The sequence below is a fragment of the Choloepus didactylus genome, chromosome 6, assembly GCF_015220235.1.
Source record: "Choloepus didactylus isolate mChoDid1 chromosome 6, mChoDid1.pri, whole genome shotgun sequence".
Taxonomy (NCBI): Eukaryota; Metazoa; Chordata; class Mammalia; order Pilosa; family Megalonychidae; genus Choloepus; species Choloepus didactylus.
This window is the reverse complement of record NC_051312.1, coordinates 152082724-152105230: the sequence shown is the minus strand read 5'-3', so window position 1 is coordinate 152105230 and position 22507 is coordinate 152082724. Positions and strand designations below refer to the sequence as shown.

At 41.3% G+C, this 22507-nt stretch overlaps 1 protein-coding gene across 6 annotated transcripts in view; it reads right to left on the bottom strand.

Annotated features, from left to right (window-relative positions):
- Window positions 1–22507, bottom strand: part of NTM (neurotrimin) — a 1043036-nt gene that overhangs the window by 451167 nt on the left and 569362 nt on the right. The window lies entirely within an intron of this gene.

Genomic DNA, 22507 nt, shown 5'->3' with positions numbered 1-22507 from the left:
TTGAAGTTTCAGTTTGAAAAGGCCATCGTTCCCACTTTCAGATACATGCAAAAAATCACCAACAGACTGGCCAAGAAATTTAATAAGTGCTTAAGTTGAGATTAAAAAATATATCTGCATTTTTCTATGCAGTTGAAATCTGAAAATATGGATTATAATAGTGAAATGTTGAATTAGATAACTACTCTAACAAGTAAACTCTCAATTTCAGAGCTTATCAAAACACAAGCTTATTTTTCGTTCATGTAATAATCTGATGAGGTTTTGGGTCAGCTGGTGGGGACAGGGACTGAGTGGGGGGTGGGTCTGCTAAATAGGACATGAGTTTCCAAGGTAATTTTAAACATCAAAAACCAGATAGTGAAAGGAAAAAGACCATGAAGTATTTCACATGGGAGGTTTTCAAGGGGAAATTGACATGTAACTCTTGTGGCATTCCTTCAAGTACAACTCTGTTATATGCCAGCACCTAAATTCAAAGCGGGCTGGGAAATGCAGCCAAGCTTTGTGCCCAGGAAGAAGAATAAACAAATTATATATGTTTGAACAGCTAAGTCTCTTCCTTAAATGTAAAGAACTAGACAAAGCAGTGTGGATTATGTCCCAACTTCTCACTTCAGATGCAGGGAAGCTAAGAAGTGGGCATGTTAATTTTCTGAGCAGAATGAAAATCCAGGTCACCTTAGCCCTAGCCCCAAAGACAATGAGCCTTGTCAAGACTGTTCAGCAGTCCCACACTGCAGATCTGCCCATGTAGTAGCAGAATTTGCACTCGTGCCAGCCATGTCACCCAGGGCTCCTTTTTCCTTTCTGTGTACTTCTCCATGGGGGTCCCAGGTCACAACACTCAAAGCACCACCATGTACCCACAGCAGATACCTGCCTTGCCCAGTGCTCCTCCAGCACTTGAAAGCTGGCATTTATTGAGCATGTATTAAGTGCCAGGAACTACTCTAAGTTGGTGTCCCTTTTATTAGCCCCCGAATAGGATGACAAAACCAAGGCAAAGAGAGCTTAATCAACATGACGAAAGTCATACCTGGGAGGTGGCAGAGCCAGGATTTGAACCCAGGAAGGAGACTGGTTCCAGAGCCCTTGTGTAATCATCATGCTTCATAACCTTAAGATAGAATTTCTTTCATATGGAGTGCCAGACAGAAATAAAGTTTAAAGTAAAGTTGTTTATTGGATTAGGTGTTACATTTCAGGCTCACAGCCTGATTTCTGTCTGCCTGACACTGCTCTCCCCATCCCCCAAGATTGTAGGCCTTTAGCAAGAAGCAAGTCTTTATTTCAAGTGTTTATTAGAATTTCTATAAAACCTCATGTGAGAATGGATACTAAAAGGCTCTTTAAATTCTGCATGCTAGATTTTACATAGTGTGTCACACTGCCCTGGACTATTTCCTCCTCAATGCCCCATTCCATTCATTGACCTAGAAGGCAAAATCAACCCTCGATTATACAGATCCTGCTTCAACAATTTTTAATAACACCAAACCCCATGCCAATTCACAGATACATCTGAGTCTCCTCCCTCTAATAAAAGATAAATAATTTTCACTATTAATATCCCCCTGCTGTTCATAATAAACTTTTCACTCATTCAGCAAATATTCCTTAATAAATTCCATGTTCCAGGCAGTAACTTAGCCACTAAACATGGGAGCAATAAAGTCAGTGGCCTCGTGGATCTCGCAGTTTAGTGGACGAGGCCATAAATAAGTAGCAGAGAAATAAATAATAGACCCTTTGGAGTGCTAAGGGCTATGGAGAAAATTAAAGTTAGGTAACTGGACAGTGATTTGAAGTAGGGGTCTGGCCATTTTAAACAGCAAGTCTGGGAAGCCTCCTTTGAGGAAGGAGTATTTGAACAGACATAGGATTGTCACAGGGGATCTAGCCATTCGCTGCTGTAGTGGGTCCTGGCAGAGGAAGACTATCCCTTAAGATGAACATGGACTTGATGGGGTTTGAGAAGCAGCAGAGAAGTCCAGCATGGTGCATCATGTGAGTGAGCTCTAGGAATGATGCGGAGGTGTCTGAGAAGCACGTAGGCACCAGGACATAAAGCACATTTTATGCCCCTGAAGTGTTAGTATTTCATGCTAAGTCTAACTGGAAGCCACTGTGGGGAACTGAGCAGGTCTGTTGTAGTTGATGTTTTTAAGTGGGTATTTGGGCTACTTGTTGGAGAATGGACTCTGGAAGGTAGACCAGATGCTCCTGCACAGCCCATGAGAGGCATGATAGTGGCTTTGACAGAGAGGAAGTGTTTCAGATAGTGAAAAGTATCTTATTCAGGATATATGTTAAGGTAAAGACAATCAGGGTTACTGATGAATTAGATAGAGGGAAAGAGTGAAAGAAAAAATATGTATCTACTAGGCTTTTGCCTGGTTGGATGGTGATGCCAGTTCCTAGGATTGCAACAACTGAGAGAAGAACACGTCCACAGTGGCTGGTAATGGGTGGTCAGAATGGGGTGAGTATCAAGACCACTAGTTTAGAGAAGCCCAGTGTCAAATTTCCATTAGTTATGCAAGTGGATCTGTAGATGAATAGTTGGATACAGCCTGATGCTTAGGGACAAAGTCAGAGCTGGATATTTAATTATAGGAATCAAAAGAATATAAATTTTATTGGTGTTGGATGAGCTCAGCTATAGATAGAAAAGAGATCACAGGACTCAGGGACATAGGGCCTATCTGAAGAACAGAAAGAATAGAAAATTCAACACAGATAATTGTAAATAGCTAAAACAGAAAATAATAAGAAAACTAATACTCGGGGATGTCATGGAGAAGAATGTCTCAAGAAGAAGGGAATAATAGACTGTGTCAAAGCTGCTGTGATATAGATTGAGATGAGGATACAATATTGTCCATCAGGTTTGAAAAAAGTCATATCAATGGACTGGTGGTGATGAACACAAGATTGGAATGAGTTAAGAGAGAATGGGATGTCAGGAAATATTGTGCTGTAAGGGAGAGGAGAGAAATTAAACAATAGTTGGAAAGGGGCATGGAACAAGGGATTCATTTTTAAGATGAGAAACACAATTCCATGTTAATAAGCTGGTGAATATGAAATGGTGGAGAGAAGAAACTGATAGTGCAGCACAAAAGAAATTACTTCAAGGGCAATATCTTTCAGTTGGGGGGAGGGATGAGATCCAGGACATAAATGGAGGACAGAGTATTTGGGTACAGATGCAAGTAAGGTGGTAGGGAGATTCAGTTCTGGCAAAATAAGATAGTTCTTCCCTTCCTGCATCTACTCTCTTAATGAAATATGAAGTGTGCTCAATTGGTAAGAGTAAGAAATTGAAAGGAAGTGTTGAGTGTTGGGAGTCTGAAGGGAGAAGATAATGTGTGAAATGCTCATCTCAGATAATGGGAAAGCAAATGCTCTAGGGAGATGTAGCAGAGTTGCTGGTCAGGGCTGAGTGCCAACTTGAGATCTGGTAAGAATGTGAAAAGATCACTCACCGTGATGATGTGCAGCTGCTCAGGCACAGGTGCAGAGTAATCAGAGTGTTGGGCTTATCCAGGATTTGGCTTCTGGCTAGGAAGAAACCACAGCAAGAGAAAAGAAAGAGGAGGGAGAGGTGGGAAGGAGGGAAGGAGGGGTGGCAGTGGAGTTCAGGGTATTTTCAAAAGAAGGTTCTCAGTGATGGACAACAGAGTCTGAGCAGGAAGGAAGAGAGTAATAACTTGAAAAAGAGGTTGAGGTGGGGCAAGATGGCAGACTGGTGAGCTGTATGTTTTAGTTACTCCTCCAGGAAAGTAGGTAGAAAGCCAGGAACTGCGTGGACTGGACACCACAGAGCAATCTGACTTTGGGCATACTTCATACAACACTCATGAAAACGTGGAACTGCTGAGATCAGCGAAATCTGTAAGTTTTTGCAGCCAGGGGACCCGTGCCCCTCCCTGCCAGGCTCAGTCCCGGGGGAGGAGGGGCTGTCAGCTCCGGGAAGGAGAAGGGAGAACTGCAGTGGCAGCCCTTATCGGAAACTCATTCTACTGATCCAAACTCCAACCATAGATAGACTGAGACCAGACACCAGAGAATCTGAGAGCAGCCAGCCCAGCAGAGAGGAGACAGGCATAGAAAAAAAAAAACACGAAAAACTCCAAAATAAAAGCGGAGGATGAGGCGCATATGCAAATCCCGAAGAAAAGCTGATCTCTCTGCCCTGTGGACCGTTCCTTAATGGCCCTGGTTGCTTTGTCTCTTAGCATTTCAATAACCCATTAGATCTCTGAGGAGGGCCCTTTTTTTTTTTTTAATCCTTTTTTCTTTTTCTAAAACAATTACTCTAAGAAGCCCAATACAGAAAGCTTCAAAGACTTGCAATTTGGGCAGGTCAAGTCAAGAGCAGAACTAGGAGAGCTCTGAGACAAAAGGCAATAATCCAGTGGCTGAGAAAATTCACTAAACACCACAACTTCCCAAGAGAAGGGGGGTGTCCGCTCACAGCCATCATCCTGGTGGACAGGAAACACTCCTGCCCATGACCAGCCCCATAGCCCAGAGCTGCCCCAGACAACCCAGTGTGACGGAAGTGCTTCAAATAACAGGCACACACCACAAAACTGGGTGTGGACATTAGCCTTCCCAGCAACCTCAGCTGATTGTCCCAGAGTTGGGAAGGTAGAGCAGTGTGAATTAACAAAGCCCCATTCAGCCATCATTGCAGCAGACTGGGAGCCTCCCTACACAGCCCAGCAGCCCAGAACTGCCCTGGGTGGATGGCACTCACCTGTGACATAGCACAGTCATCCCTCAACAGAGGACCCAGGGTGCACGGCCTGGAAGAGGGGCCCACTTGCAAGTCTCAGGAGCCATACGCCAATACCAAGGACTTGTGGGTCAGTGGCAGAGACAAACTGTGGCAGGACTGAACTGGAGGATTAGACTATTGCAGCAGCTTTGAAACTCTAGGATCACCAGGGAGATTTGATTGTTAGGGCCACCCCCCCTCCCTGACTGCCCAGAAACACGCCCCATATACAGGGCAGGCAACACCAACTACACACGCAAGCTTGGTACACCAATTGGACCCCACAAAACTCACTCCCCCACTCACCAAAAAGGCTAAACAGGGGAGAACTGGCTTGTGGAGAACAGGTGGCTCGTGGACGCCACCTGCTGGTTAGTTAGAGAAAGTGTACTCCACGAAGCTGTAGATCTGATAAATCAGAGATAAGGACTTCAATTGGTCTACACATCCTAAAAGAACCCTATCAAGTTCAGCAAATGCCACGAGGCCAAAAACAACAGAAAATTATAAAGCATATGAAAAAACCAGACGATATGGATAACCCAAGCCCAAGCACCCAAATCAAAAGATCAGAAGAGACACAGCACCTAGAGCAGCTACACAAAGAACTAAAGATGAACAATGAGACCCTAGTACGGGATACAAAGGAAATCAAGAAGACCCTAGAAGAGCATAAAGAAGACATTGCAAGACTAAATAAAAAAATGGATGATCGTATGGAAATTAAAGAAACTGCTGACCAAATTAAAAAGATTCTGGACACTCATAGTACAAGACTAGAGGAAGTTGAACAACAAATCAGTGACCTGGAAGATGACAGAATGGAAAATGAAAGCATAAAAGAAAGAATGGGGATAAAAATTGAAAAAATCGAAATGGACCTCAGGGATATGATAGATAATATGAAATGTCCGAATATAAGACTCATTGGTGTCTCAGAAGGGGAAGAGAAGGATAAAGGTCTAGGAAGAGTATTCAAAGAAATTGTTGGGGAAAACTTCCCAAATCTTCTAAACAACATAAATACACAGATCATAAATGCTCAGCGAACTCCAAATAGAATAAATCCAAATAAACCCACTCCGAGACATATACTGATCACACTGTCAAACACAGAAGAGAAGGAGCAAGTTCTGAAAGCAGCAAGAGAAAAGCAATTCACCACATACAAAGGAAACAGCATAAGACTAAGTAGTGACTACTCAGCAGCCACCATGGAGGCAAGAAGGCAGTGGCACGACATATTTAAAATTCTGAGTGAGAAAAATTTCCAGCCAAGAATACTTTATCCAGCAAAGCTCTCCTTCAAATTTGAGGGAGAGCTTAAATTTTTCACAGACAAACAAATGCTGAGAGAATTTGCTAACAAGAGACCTGCCCTACTGGAGATACTAAAGGGAGCCCTACACACAGAGAAACAAAGAAAGGACAGAGAGACTTGGAGAAAGGTTCAGTACTAAAGAGATTCAGTATGGGTACAATAAAGGATATTAATAGACAGAGGGGAAAAATATGACAAACATAAACCAAAGGATAAGATGGCTGATTCAAGAAATGCCTTCACGGTTATAACGTTGAATGTAAATGGATTAAACTCCCCAATTAAAAGATACAGATTCGCAGAATGGATCAAAAAAAATGAACCATCAATATGTTGCATACAAGAGACTCATCTTAGACACAGGGACACAAAGAAACTGAAAGTGAAAGGATGGAAAAAAATATTTCATGCAAGCTACAGCCCAAAGAAAGCAGGTGTAGCAATATTAATCTCAGATAAAATAGACTTTAAATGCAGGGATGTTTTGAGAGACAAAGAAGGCCACTACATACTAATAAAAGGGGCAATTCAGCAAGAAGAAATAACAATCTTAAATGTCTATGCACCCAATCAAGGTGCCACAAAATACATGAGAGAAACACTGGCAAAACTAAAGGAAGCAATTGATGTTTCCACAATAATTGTGGGAGACATCAACACATCACTCTCTCCTATAGATAGATCAACCAGACAGAAGACCAATAACGAAATTGAAAACCTAAACAATCTGATAAATGAATTAGATTTAACAGATATATACAGGACATTACATCCCAAATCACCAGGATACACATACTTTTCTAGTGCTCACGGAACTTTCTCCAGAATAGATCATATGCTGGGACATAAAACAAGCCTCAATATATTTAAAAAGATTGAAATTATTCAAAGCACATTCTCTGACCACAATGGAATACAATTAGAAGTCAATAACCATCAGAGACTTAGAAAATTCACAAATACCTGGAGGTTAAACAACACACTCCTAAACAATCAGTGGGTTAAAGAAGAAATAGCAAGAGAAATTGCTAAATATATAGAGACGAATGAAAATGAGAACACAACATACCAAAACCTATGGGATGCAGCAAAAGCAGTGCTAAGGGGGAAATTTATAGCAGTAAACGCATATATTAAAAAGGAAAAAAGAGCCAAAATCAAAGAACTAATGGATCAACTGAAGAAGCTAGAAAATGAACAACAAACCAATCCTAAACCAAGTAGAAGAAAAGAATAACAAGGATTAAAGCAGAAATAAATGACATAGAGAACAAAAAAACAATAGAGAGGATAAATATCACCAAAAGTTGGTTCTTTGAGAAGATCAACAAGATTGACAAGCCCCTAGCTAGACTGACAAAATCAAAAAGAGAGAAGACCCATATAAACAAAATAATGAATGAAAAAGGTGACATAACTGCAGATCCTGAAGAAATTAAAAAAATTATAAGAGGATACTATGAACAACTGTATGGCAACAAACTGGATAATGTAGAAGAAATGGACAATTTCCTGGAAACATATGAACAACCTAGACTGACCAGAGAAGAAATAGAAGACCTCAACCAACCCATCACAAACAAAGAGATCCAATCAGTCATCAAAAATCTTCCCACAAATAAATGCCCAGGGCCAAATGGCTTCACAGGGGAATTTTACCAAACTTTCCAGAAAGAACTGACACCAATCTTACTCAAACTCTTTCAAAACATTGAAGAAAATGGAACACTACCTAACTCATTTTATGAAGCTAACATCAATCTAATACCAAAACCAGGCAAAGATGCTACAAAAAAGGAAAACTACCGGCCAATCTCCCTAATGAATATAGATGCAAAAATCCTCAACAAAATACTTGCAAATCGAATCCAAAGACACATTAAAAAAATCATACACCATGACCAAGTGGGGTTTATTCCAGGCATGCAAGGATGGTTCAACATAAGAAAATCAATCAATATATTACAACACATTAACAAGTCAAAAGGGAAAAATCAATTGATCATCTCAATAGATGCTGAAAAAGCATTTGACAAAATCCAACATCCGTTTTTGATAAAAACACTTCAAAAGGTAGGAATTGAAGGAAACTTCCTCAACATGATAAAGAGCATATATGAAAAACCCACAGCCAGCATAGTACTCAATGGTGAGAGACTGAAAGCCTTCCCTCTAAGATCAGGAACAAGACAAGGATGCCCGCTATCACCACTGTTATTCAACATTGTGCTGGAAGTGCTAGCCAGGGCAATCCGGCAAGACAAAGAAATAAAAGGCATCCAAATTGGAAAAGAAGAAGTAAAACTGTCATTGTTTGCAGATGATATGATCTTATATCTAGAAAACCCTGAGAAATCGACGATACAGCTACTAGAGCTAATAAACAAATTTAGCAAAGTAGCGGGATACAAGATTAATGTACATAAGTCAGTAATGTTTCTATATGCTAGAAATGAACAAACTGAAGAGACACTCAAGAAAAAGATACCATTTTCAATAGCAACTAAAAAAATCAAGTACCTAGGAATAAACTTAACCAAAGATGTAAAAGACCTATACAAAGAAAACTACATAACTCTACTAAAAGAAATAGAAGGGGACCTTAAAAGATGGAAAAATATTCCATGTTCATGGATAGGAAGGCTAAATGTCATTAAGATGTCAATTCTACCCAAACTCATCTACACATTCAATGCAATCCCAATCAAAATTCCAACAACCTACTTTGCAGACTTGGAAAAGCTAGTTATCAAATTTATTTGGAAAGGGAAGATGCCTCGAATTGCTAAAGACACTCTAAAAAAGAAAAACGAAGTGGGAGGACTTACACTCCCTGACTCTGAAGCTTATTATAAAGCCACAGTTGCCAAAACAGCATGGTACTGGCACAAACATAGACATATAGATCAATGGAACCGAATTGAGAATTCAGAGATAGATCCTCAGATCTATGGCCGACTGATCTTTGATAAGGCCCCCAAAGTCGCTGAACTGAGTCATAATGGTCTTTTCAACAAATGGGGCTGGGAGAGTTGGATATCCATATCCAAAAGAATGAAAGAGGACCCCTACCTCACCCCCTACACAAAAATTAACTCAAAATGGACCAAAGATCTCAATATAAAAGAAAGTACCATAAAATTCCTAGAAGAAAATGTAGGAAAACATCTTCAAGACCTTGTATTAGGCGGCCACTTCCTAGACTTTACACCCAAAGCACAAGCAACAAAAGAGAAAATAGATAAATGGGAACTCCTCAAGCTTAGAAGTTTCTGCACCTCAAAGGAATTTCTCAAAAAGGTAAAGAGGCAGCCAACTCAATGGGAAAAAATTTTTGGAAACCATGTATCTGACAAAAGACTGATATCTTGCATATATAAAGAAATCCTACAACTCAATGACAATAGTAGAGACGGCCCAATTATAAAATGGGCAAAAGATATGAAAAGACAGTTCTCTGAAGAGGAAATACAAATGGCCAAGAAACACATGAAAAAATGTTCAGCTTCACTAGCTATTAGAGAGATGCAAATTAAGACCACAATGAGATACCATCTAACACTGGTTAGAATGGCTGCCATGAAACAAACAGGAAACTACAAATGCTGGAGGGGATGTGGAGAAATTGGAACTCTTATTCATTGTTGGTGGGACTGTATAATGGTTCAGCCACTCTGGAAGTCAGTCTGGCAGTTCCTTAGAAGACTAGATATAGAGTTACCATTCGATCCAGCGATTGCACTTCTCGGTATATACCCGGAAGATCAGAAAGCAGTGACACGAACAGATATCTGCACGCCAATGTTCATAGCAGCATTATTCACAATTGCCAAGAGATGGAAACAACCCAAATGTCCTTCAACAGATGAGTGGATAAATAAAATGTGGTATATACACACTATGGAATACTACGCGGCAGTAAGAAGGAACGATCTTGTGAAACATATGACAACATGGATGAACCTTGAAGACATAATGCTGAGCGAAATAAGCCAGGCACAAAAAGAGAAATATTATATGCTACCACTAATGTGAACTTTGAAAAATGTAAAACAAATGGTTTATAATGTAGAATGTAGGGGAACTAGCAATAGAGAGCAATTAAGGAAGGGGGAACAATAATCCAAGAAGAACAGATAAGCTATTTAACGTTCTGGGGATGCCCAGGAATGACTATGGTCTGTTAATTTCTGATGGATATAGTAGGAACAAGTTCACAGAAATGTTGCTATATTAGGTAACTTTCTTGGGGTAAAGTAGGAACATGTTGGAAGTTAAGCAGTTATCTTAGGTTAGTTGTCTTTTTCTTACTCCCTTGTTATGGTCTCTTTGAAATGTCCTTTTATTGTATGTTTGTTTTCTTTTTAACTTTTTTTTTTCATACAGTTGATTTAAAAAAGAAGGGAAAGTTAAAAAAAAAAAGAAAAAGAAAAACAAGGAAAAAAAAAGATGTAGTGCCCCCTTGAGGAGCCTGTGGAGAATGCAGGGGTATTCGCCTACCCCACCTCTATGGTTGCTAACATGACCACAGACATAGGGGACTGGTGGTTTGATGGGTTGAGCCCTCTACCACAGGTTTTACCCTTGGGAAGACGGTTGCTGCAAAGGAGAGGCTAGGCCTCCCTATGGTTGTGCCTAAGAGCCTCCTCCCGAATGCCTCTTTGTTGCTCAGATGTGGCCCTCTCTCTCTGGCTAAGCCAGCTTGAAAGGTGAAATCACTGCCCTCCCCCCTACGTGGGATCAGACACCCAGGGGAGTGAATCTCCCTGGCAACGTGGAATATGACTCCCAGGGAGGAATGTAGACCTGGCATCGTGGGATGGAGAACATCTTCTTGACCAAAAGGGGGATGTGAAAGGAAATGAAATAAGCTTCAGTGGCAGAGAGATTCCAAAAGGAGCCGAGAGGTCACTCTGGTGGGCACTCTTATGCACACTTTAGACAACCCTTTTTAGGTTCTAAAGAATTGGGGTAGCTGGTAGTGGATACCTGAAACTATCAAACTACAACCCAGAACCCATGAATCTCGAAGACAGTTGTATAAAAATGTAGCTTATGAGGGGTGACAATGGGATTGGGAAAGCCATAAGGACCACACTCCACTTTGTCTAGTTTATGGATGGATGAGTAGAAAAATAGGGGAAGGAAACAAACAGACAAAGGTACCCAGTGTTCTTTTTTACTTCAATTGCTCTTTTTCACTCTAATTATTATTCTTGTTATTTTTGTGTGTGTGCTAATGAAGGTGCCAGGGATTGATTTGGGTGATGAATGTACCACTATGTAATGGTACTGTAAACAATCGAAAGTACGATTTGTTTTGTATGACTGCGTGGTATGTGAATATATCTCAATAAAATGAAGATTAAAAAAAAAAAAAAAAGAAAAAGAGGTTGAGTCAATGGTTTAGAAATTCCAGTTGGGTCAAATAAAGGTTTGACTAAGGATAATGGAGAAAGTGAAATAGAAGTTAGAAGATGGATAATAAATGAAGGGGTGCCCGAAATGGAGGCTTTTAGCTGGCCCAGTTTCTAGTGATGAAAAATTCTAGGGTATGGAAGTACATGTGGCTGGAGGGAAAAATAAACCCAAGTGAGGAGGTTGAGGAACAGAGAGCTGAGGATGGTGAAGGGACCACCTAAAAGCGTGATGAAGTTGCCAAGAGTATAACAGGACTAGTGATGGACAGCAGGCCAGGAGCTGGCAGCTTCCACAAATGAAGAAATGTAATTAGGGTAGAAAGTAGATGACCCCAGCAAGGAAGGAGCAGTAAGTAATATAACCTCCTGGAATATGTTCCAACAATGTTAGCAATTTTGATGGGAAAAGAAATGTTCAGAAGCCACAATGAATAGCAAGCAGGATATCTCCCCAACTTCCAGGCCTTATGGTAGGCAATCAGGGTATGGGAGAAAAACATCCATCAGTTGAGATGCCTCTGAGAGTGGAAAACATAGCCAGGTTTGAGCTTAAGCCAGAAAAGATGATGGGTGACCTCAGATGATGGGACATAAGGGCTTTGCTGGTGACAGATCATGCAGTCCAGAGAGTGGAAAGGCTGGGAGGATCAGGGAGAGTTTGGAGATTGGGTCAAATTACAGATTATAAAGGAGCCTATGGTGATAAGATTCCAAATGAGGATCTACAGCCTAGGGTCTTTGATTTCAGAGTGGCTAAGGAAGGTTCAAAAGGGATATATGATAGGGTTTGTCCTGATGGTCTCTTAGGGAAAAGAGGGAAATCAGTTCTAATTAGAACCTTCTCTGGATTGCCCCCCTAGATTTACGGAATGGGGAGACAAGTGTGGTCATGGTGGGAGATGAAGAGTACTACAAAAGTGTTCAGAGCTCTGAGACTTCATCCCAGACTGCAGTGGCCGGTGTGCTAGGGAGGGTGGGGGGTGTGGGGTGATGGATTAGACCCTTCCAATGGACCTTTATATATGTCTATAATATAAGAAAACTTTCTTTGTAACTCCCAAGGCATTGCTATTTCCAATTTTCATGTATAACTACACTGAATTAAAAATAATTTGCCTACATTCTCTTTCTTACTCAGAGGTTTCAAAGGGTTAGGATTGCTTTGGATTGAGCCTTCCTGATGAGTAAATTTGTCCAAAGATGATTATTTTGAGTGCAAGAGCACTTTTCCACTTCTCCTCTACATTATAGCTAGTTTGAAGGTCAGAGAAGATCAAGAAATTATATTCACACAAACACATCTTCTTTTGCCTCCATGGGGCCACAAAAAGCTTTGTCTGAAGGTTGATTTCAGTTTTGCAACTTTATGTCAGTCTGTTGGTTGATGCTGTTTTCATTAAAAATTCTATGATTTGTAATAATCTGTCTGTAAGATTGTAAGATTAATTCATATGTTCATTTTATAAGACACATCTAACCTCTAAAAGCTTTCTAAACCAAAACATTTCACACTGACAAGACAGAAAGTTAGCCAAAAAGCCCAAATAAACCCAAATAACTCAACCATGCAAATGAGATTTTATAAAAAGCATATCAGTGAAAGACTGAGACTGCTAAGTGCATAATATGTTAAGACATCTGAACTAATTTAAGCACCTTGGCATTGAAATAAAATGGAGAGGGCCATTCTATGCTCCATCACTGAACTCAGGGATCAGTTTCTCATGCCAGTCACCCTGACCCTGCCCCGGACTTGCTCAGACTTGTGCAAGAAGAAAAATTAACAAATGCTTCCTCCTCCATCTTTACTAGCTCCATGCAAGCCTTGAGTCTGTCGTCTCACAATGATCAATACATGTGAATGAAAGGGAAAATTACAACCAGAGGACAAACACACAAATGGCATCCCAACTTTTCTTTTGCCAGCTGATTCCACTGGAAGTATGAAAAAATCAGTCCTCCGAGATAAAAGGCTCCACCAATGCCAAATTTGTGCATGCATTCCTATCCCACTATTTGTTCCAGATAACCAAGCTCCACAGAAACTTCTGTATAGCTTTTTCTGGTGGGAAATTTACCTTCACAGCAATGAACTGTCATAACTTCCTCTGCAATAATCTTGTTATGAAAAAATGAAGAAAAGCCTTTGTCCTTACTCCCTCTCAAAAATAAAATATCTCAAGAAATTCTGATTTGAACTGAAGATGATTCCTATTTCTAAAGAGATGTGTAGAAGAAACACAAAAAAGTACAACTACAAAGTGGATGAAGAGCGAATTCTCTCTCCTAGATCTTTTAGAAGCAAGATTTAGGAGATCTATGAGGTGTACTTAAACATGTTTAAGCTACAATAGTTTATAATGAGAACTGCTATATGAGTATGTGTTATAAACACGTTGTAGTTACCTGGCTCCTAAAACAAATACCATGCAATGGGTTAACTTAACAACAAACATTTATTAGCTCACAGTTTCAAAGGTTAGAAATTGCTTCCTTCTGGGGTCAGTATTTTCTGGCTGGCTGGTCATCTATGAGGTTCCCTGGCTTTTCCATCAAGTGACAATGTTTATGACGGCATCTTCTTTCTCTTCGGGGTTCCAGCGACTTCTAGCCTCTATTTGCTTGCTGTGGCTTTTTTATTGGTGTAATTTCCTTTGCTTATAAGAACTTCAGCCCTACTGGATTAAGGCTCACCCTCATCCAGTTTGGGCACCCCTTAAGTAGTAACATCTTCAAAGGTCCTATTTACAAATAGGGTTTAGGAACCAAACTGAACATGACTTTTGTGGGAGACATGATTCAAACCACCACAATACGCATATATACATACGCATAAAGTGTGTGTGGCTACAGAGGGATAGTTATAACTATACATTTAGCTTTGTATGCATTATCTCATTTTAACCCAATATAACCCTTTAAGGTAGTTAGTAACGATCCTCTTTATACAGAGAGATTAAAAGTCTTGTCCGAGATAGAAAGTGCCTGAGCAGAGAGTAAGTGCCTGAGCCAAGGTTAGGAGAATCCTGTCTCCTAGTACCTATCCTTTTTAACATAGATTCCTTCTAGAATAGGAGTCAGCAAAGTCTGCATTCTCAGGCATCTTTGTCTCCACCAATGGCACTCCTATTAAACTGCCCGATTGCTCCTCTTCTCCTGAAGCGCACGTGTGTTGGAACACCAGGGGCTCTGCATTCAATTCATCTCCATTTGAAATTGTATCCTAAACCAAATCCATTCTTGGTTTTCGAAAAGTAGTATTGTTTGATCATCTAGATTGTGTTGGTAGTATCATTAATTTAATATCAGTAATCTATTACGCAGAACAGGGACCCATGAACTTGCTCTCAAGGAAACAAAATGGCTTCAGATAATGCAAGGATCACGCTATGTTATACCCATCAGTGGAGACTTTCAACCTAAGAGAACAAATATGCTATTATTATCAATTATGATTTTTTCCAAGATTCCCCAGGAGAAATGTCCTGTTTCTAGTGGGAAAAGGAAACGTATAGGTCAAGGTCATATTTGCAGCAGGTTCCCGTTCCCACCTACTCTGCTGCCCAATGCCAGGGCATCCAGTCACACTGGCTCTGAAACACTCCCAGAATTGTGTTTCAACCTAGATTTGTTCAGTACCCCATTCCATAACAATACATGAAAATATCTTGAGAAATTATTAACTCTCTGTGAGAGAATCCAAACTCAGACTGCTGGTACTTGGAACAAAAGGATGTTGGAAGAAACTGGAATAAAATTCTTGCTGTCTGGACCCAACACCACAGGACTGAGAAAGCCTTCTGGACCCAAAGGGGGAAAAGAAACGAAACAAGATGAAGTTTCAGTGACTGAGAGATTTCAAATGGAGTTGAGAGGTCATTCTGGAGGGTGTTCTTATGCACTATATAGACATCCCTTTTAGTTTTTAGAGTATTAGAATAGCTAGAAGGAAATACCTGAAACTTTTGAACTGCAGTCCAGTAGACTTGATTCTTGAAGATGATTGTATAACTATACAGTGTGACCGTGTGATTGTGAAAACCTTGTGGCTCACATTCCCTTTATCCAGTGTATGGACAAATGAGGAGAAAAATGGGGCAAAAAGAAAATGAATAATATGGGGGTGGGTATGAGATGTTTTCTGTGTTCCCTTTTACTTTTATTTCTATTTTTATTCTTATTTTAATTTTATTTTTTGGAGTAATGAAAATGTTCAAAATTGATTGTGGTGATGAATGCACAAATATATGATAATACCGTGAACAACTGATTGTACACTTTGGATGATGGTACGGCATGTGAATATATCTCAATAAAATTGCATTAAAAAAGTCTTGCTCTGAAGAAAGTATATGGATTCTAGGATTATCTGATGTAAAAAGACCCTAAGGGCTGCTGTGTCATTCTCTATTTCTGCACCCCGTAAACTGCACAAAACCTTAAATGTCCCCTTACCCCATTCCAAAAACACTTCAAAAAAGTAGGTCATTACACTACAGGACAAGCAGGAACACCCAGTTCCACTGGATTTCTGGGAGGAGAGGAACTGGGCAATGAAGAAAGTAAGGGATACAACTCAACTGAGAAAGGCACCCTGTGATAGGAAAGGAGAAAGCCAGCCCAGAAGCACAGAAGTGGTTCAGAAACCAGCCCCAGTCCTGCTCTGACCTTTTAACCTGGAAAGTTGCATCCCTTTGCCCCTCGGAATCTCCACTTCCCAATGTAGTATTGGAATAATACAGTCTCCGCTTCATGGCACAGTTACAAGGATTAACTAAGACCATGCTGGTAAAGCAGAGGCCCTGACACAGGTCAATAGGAATATGCCATAAGGAGCGAGAGTTACAGCAGAGGGCTGAGAACCAGGCTTTGGTGAAAAGCCAACAGTTAGGAGAGAACACAGTGTTAGCTAACTGGACCCGGAGCACTCCAAGACCGTATGATGCTTTCGTCCTTAGTATCAAAAGGTTCCCCTTCCTTCAGGCATTTGTAGCTCCAAGCTGGGCTCACAGCTGGGTGAGAGTCAGCTAGGTGTCAGCCCCTCTCACCTTTCAGGATGGCATCTTTGTGCAGGACCGAATACCATTATCCTCATGATCTGTAAAATCAGGTGATTGAACTCCCTGGTCTCTGCAATCCTTTCATACTTAAAAATACTGGTGCTTTTATAGGAGGCAGAAAGGAGAAATTTCTCTGCAAAGCACATATGGTTGTAGACGAGGGGTGTGGAGAACTGGGCTGCCCGTTTGCCCTTTGCTGGATCCCAGTGACATCTTGGCATGCCCCTTCTCCTTCCGTCCCATGGTTGATTGGATTTTTAGTTTTCCCATTTTAGCTTCTGGCTCCTCAACAGGCTGAGTGTGCTTCCAAGAGCCTCCCACCCAGCCAGTCCCATCTGTCCATGCTCCTTTGAGCCATGGTCCACCGGATGGATGTCTGGCAAGCCCTTGAGGTGAGGGCACGGTGGCTGATCCTGGAGGGGAGGCAGGGCAGCTGGAGAAGCACATGCTTCCTGAGTGGCGTTGCTATTCTGAACAAGTTAACTCATAAACAATGGATCAATAGTTACACCCTGAGACAACGGCTGCCAGCAGACGCCAAATAGAGAGAAACAAGAAAGGGCAGAGAGGCACTTTGCTGAGCCCCTCCTTGTCTTGAACATGTCAATTTCCCTGAGGTTCATATGGGGTTGAGCACATCATCATGGACTCACATTTCTTCTAAGGGCTGGCAAGGGAAGCAATCTGGGAGAAAGAAGGCAAATGTCTTGAATGCAGCTATAAAGAAATGGTCAACCAACACAGCCCATCCATGTCCTGGACGGACAGACACTGGTTCAGTGACTTTTGTATATTTTCAACCTCCCCACCAGCACCTCCATAAGAACAACCTCACAAAGATGTGTCGCCTGCACAGAAGTGACAATAAGCCTGCAACCTGTTCAGAGCAAAGACATCACAAGACAACCCAAGAAAAAGGACGGAGGAGGAAAAGGAGAAGAGTGCGGTCACAGAAATTTTTCACACATTCTTGTAACAAATATTGATATTAAGCACCTACTGTATGCCATTCATTGGGAGTACCATGCTGAATAAGACAGAGAAAGCACATATACTTAAGGAGGTTGTAGTCTACTATGGAAAGTCAGGTCATGATCACACCAACAAGTAAATGAATGGGATAACTTCATTTGGAGATAAGTGCACTAAAGAAAAAATCCAGGATCACATGCCAGTGTAAGACTGGTGGCAGCGGTAGGGGATTATTTTGATTTGGGTTCCAGGAAAATTTCAGTGAGGGGGTTCTGTTTGAGGGAAAGTCAAAATGGCAAGAAGCTCCCATTAATGGGAAGATCTGGGGCAGGGATACTCCCAGCAGAGGAAACCAAGAGAGCAAAGTTCTGCCACAGAAGTGAGTTTTCTGTGTTCACAAAACAGAAAGTAGGTGAGGGTGTGCGTAGGATAGTGAGTAAAAGGAAGAGTGGGTGGACAGTCACTCGAGATGGTTAGTAAAGGTCATGTGGCTGCAAGGTGTTGGGATACAAACTTGAGAAAGCATAATAACTCTTTCCCTCAAAACTCCATGCAGTTTCTGGAGGGGCCAACAGAGAATCTATCTGCTTGTGGAATGAAACACTAAATGCTTAATGTGATCTGGACAATGTGCCACAGCACCCTAAATCTGGAAAGGCAATTCTCTCGGTCCTCTCAATATCAAAAAAACATTGTTCTGTACTACTCCAGGGAATTTTCATATCAAAACACAATTCAGTCTTGTATTTTTCTCAAACCTTTTATTCTTAACTCATTCCAGAAAAACATCTCTCCATCCAGACACCTGGTAGGAGGGTTAGTTCAGCCTCTGATACTCATCAAAGAGGATCCATAGGAATCACTCTACTAGTTGTGGCCCTGTTTGGAGAAGCTCTGAACACATGAAATGCATTCATCAAAATTCATCAAAATTGATGTGATACTTGAGGCTGAGTGAATGGCTCTGAGTGAGTGAGGTCCACGTGCTTGGGCACATCAGCCCCTTCCTGCTTCTCACTGCATCCTCAGCATTTCGCTCCAAGGAACTCAGTCCCACCCTGCATAAAGCCTCAGCTCTGGGGCAGGGCACTGTCAGTTGAACAGACACGGTACACCCTCCACTGGTTAATGGGCAGCAGCTGCCTCATGCTGTTAAGTACATCTCTACCGTAAACCCTGCCTTAGAGTTGGACCTGCCTGTCTTGAGAACCAAGTCCACACCCCATGCCTTTCCACATCCAACACCCTGCTCGGGGCCTTTCACAGAAGCACTACTCCGTAATTCTCTCTTGGTTGACCACAGTTCTATTTTCAAATACAATGAGAGAGAAATGTGGAGAGGAGATAAATTGAATACAGGCTGGGGAATATTTTGTTTTGTTTACATTCATTTCTTTTGTTCAGGTAACAAATAGTGCTCATGGCTTTAATACTCCTAGCTTTCTGAGAGCTCTCTCCAGTCCAGGTGGGGAAAGACGACAGAGTGCCAAATAATACCGCAAGAAAAGAGTCTACAACAAAATGAGTGGGGGAGACATTAAGTACCACCGAGCAATGGGGAGGTCACAGAATCAATGGGACCTGAGTGTCCATAGGAAAGCTCAGTGTGCTAAGACGAAGAGTGAAGCCCTGAATCAGATGTCAGCTCAGCTGAGTGCTAGTTCTATATTTGGAGTATGTTCCCCTATCTGTGCCTCAGTTTTCTCATCTATAAAACAAGGACAGTTAAGTCTATTGGAGAGAGTTGTCGTGAGGACATATATAAAATGTTTAACACAGTGACTGACCAGTAATTGATAGCACTATTCTTTTTATTAATAATACAAGCACTAGCACCTCTCAACCTGGCTTCAAAATATCCTAGCTACATACACTTCCCATGTCTCAGTTTCTTTATCTGTGCATTGGGGCTTAAAATAGCACCTATACCTCAGGGTTATTATTATGTTTAAATGTCAATGATAGGATGACTGAGTTATGGTCAGATATTGTATAAAACATTTAGAATGCTCCCTCACAAACAATGAGCCCTCAATAAACCTCAGCTAATATTATTATGGCTGCACATTCCATTTTTGTCATCTTACCACTTAAAAAAAAAGATTCTTATAGAATATCAAAAGGAGGGCAGAAAGAATGGGAAATTGTTTATGATTCTTTTCCAGTTGTTATTGCCATGTTAGGTGAAAGGTTTCCTGATACCTCAAGGGTCATTAGAACTAATTTGATGAAATAAAACATTCAAAAGAGTTTTCTCATGTTAGAATCTGTTGTTGAAGTATTTATCCTATAGAGACTGCTAAAAATCCTCAAAAATTGAAACTGGTGAGAACAAAGCAAAAGAAAATGAAAATTAGAGCAAAAAGTCCTCTGCTGGTTATGAAGAAAACTGCAAGCATTACTGTCATCGTCAACCACAGTGATGTGGATAGAAGGTTTCCAAGGGTAGAAAACAGGTGCTCAGGGCTACCCATAGCTGTAGTTATGTGTAGTATGGTCATATGCTTAGAAAACAAACAACAACAACAACAAAAACTATAAAAAGAAAGAAGAGACAACCCTCAACATTAAAAAGCAAAAAACAACATAACTCACAGCCCAGACACCAAAATTATCACAAGATTGCATTTATACCTAGAATCAGATTAAGAGTAAATTGACTAATTTTGTGGAAACAAAAAGCATTATGAAATTTCTATTTGCTTCTCCACACACTGGATCACAAAACACACAGCTCATGTTTGAGAATTCAATGGCTTCCACTCCACTAAAGAGTATCCCCCAAAAGGCTGTGCTTTCTTGTCCTAGAGCAAGCATCTGGAGAGAATGAGTGTCAACCCACCAAAGTGAGGAGCATCCCTTGCTTGGGAGCCTGATATGCCTGTGCTCAGTTCCCATCCTAAGTCAGGCCCTGGGCCAGCTGACTGGTATCAGTCAGATGATAGCCATTTAGCTGCTGCCCTGTGGGACTCCATCCACTGTCGCCATCCCGTGTGTCAGAAAGAGATTCAGCCCCAGGGATTGGCACAAAGGGGCTAGGGAATCTCAGGAGAGCCTTATTATGCCATGTCTAGGTGCAGGCCAATTCAAGGGTCTACAGAGGAAGCCCCACCATCCACCGCCCACTTCCCTCCTCTACTCCCATATAAAACCGCTGGGTCTAAAGCATATGTGAAACTGCTGACATTAGTGCCTGAAAAGGATGGAGGGAGGGCCCCAGAGAGTGAGAAAGGAAAAGCTGTGGAAGGAAAGACAAAGGAAGGAGAAGTCAGCTAGACTTGATACATGATTCTAAAGAGAAGCTGCTCCAGACCAGGCCCCTCCCCTGGTCCAGTATTTGCTGAATTCATCCACTCTCCAGAGAGTTCTGATTCTCATGAGCTTTGCTGGCTGTCTTCTAGAGACCAGATCCTCCATCCCTCCAAACCCCTCCTCAATTTTCCTATAATGTGAAAGCTACTGTTGATCAGTGTCCCTTTGCTATTTGTTGTTCCCCAAATGTACAAAGACCTGATTACCTTTCACTTTCTCCTAGAAAAATAATCCCACTTGTTTCTAAAATTTGCCATGTGAGACTGTCTCTATTTTGTCCACAGGGGTTTCCTTCTTGCAGCCAAGGATTAGGGACAGAGTTACATCCTGAGTGTATTTATTTATCAATATTTATTGACTATATTGCTTTCTAGATTCATTTTTTTTTTCTATTTAAGGAGTCTGAAACCACTGCATATTTGAAGCGCCCATGAAATCCCTTTATAAATCAGGTACAGTCAATACAATCATTTTGGTAGCAGGGGTTTGGGGAAGTTGGATGTTTAACCTCTGTTCAAAATAATCCTTAAAGGGCTTTTCATGAGTCAATGGGTAGCTAGGAGATGACCAGAGTCATGAGGGTTAACTTTCCAAAAACAAAGCAAGACAGAATGCTTATAGACTTTGCAGGACTACTTTAAAGCATCCACTGCCTTTCATAAATTTCCTGACAGTTCAACTCTGTACTGCCAGTGAGCCCTTCCTCAACATTTTCTATCCTATGGCTGTTGCCTTAAGTGCACCATCCACAGCCTGATCCTAGAAGAATAGCCATGGGGTGAAAGAGCAACAAGGTTATATATCCAAGTGTCTTCCTGTGAAAAGGATGGAAATGCTACCTGGTGGTTAGCTCAAAAGCCTAGTTTGGAAAACTTTATTTAGGAGAGCATATTCAAAGAGAGGCAGGGTACCAGTTCTTCCAAAGAAACTGTTAGGACTTAACTATTGTCTTACATTTACTTTCTTATGAAATTACAGAGAGTGAAGTTCCTCCATTATAATCACTAATTTTGTGTTGAACCATGTGAGTGGTACAGTTTGCAGATGCTAGAATTTTAGTGAGCATTTTTGTAAGCAGGATTATCAGGGAGATGGAATCATTCTACCTCGCACAAAACATAGCCAAGAATCTTGTTCTTCTCCTTCCCCAATCATTATGCACCTTAACCCCAGAACTCAACACGACACAGAAATCTAGACTCTCATCAGTAAATGAGTTTTGCACCTTCTGCATTGCTGGACGGCAATAAGAGAGAAGTTACCCAGAAAAAAAACGATATTTTCCATAGACAAAGCAGACTGTCTCCCTGACTTTGATGTCAGAAAACCACTTTGCAACAAGAGAAAGCCTCTGCCTCTGCCTACAATGAAGGTAGGAAGGCACTCCAGGAGACCCCAGGCACACTCAGGCCCAGGACAAAACAATGGTTCTGCCAGTAGTACAGAAGTCAGGCTAGCAACCCATCAGTGGCCTGGGCACACAGAGGGCATTCGGATCAAGCTAGACTCACCCCAGGGGGCTCATTAATTTCAGAAATGACTTTTCATTCTGAGCCCAGCCGGGCCCCCAGTTACCCACCGCCTCTCGGCTCTCTGTCACACACAGTGTCAGGCTACTTCCTTCACTCCCAGC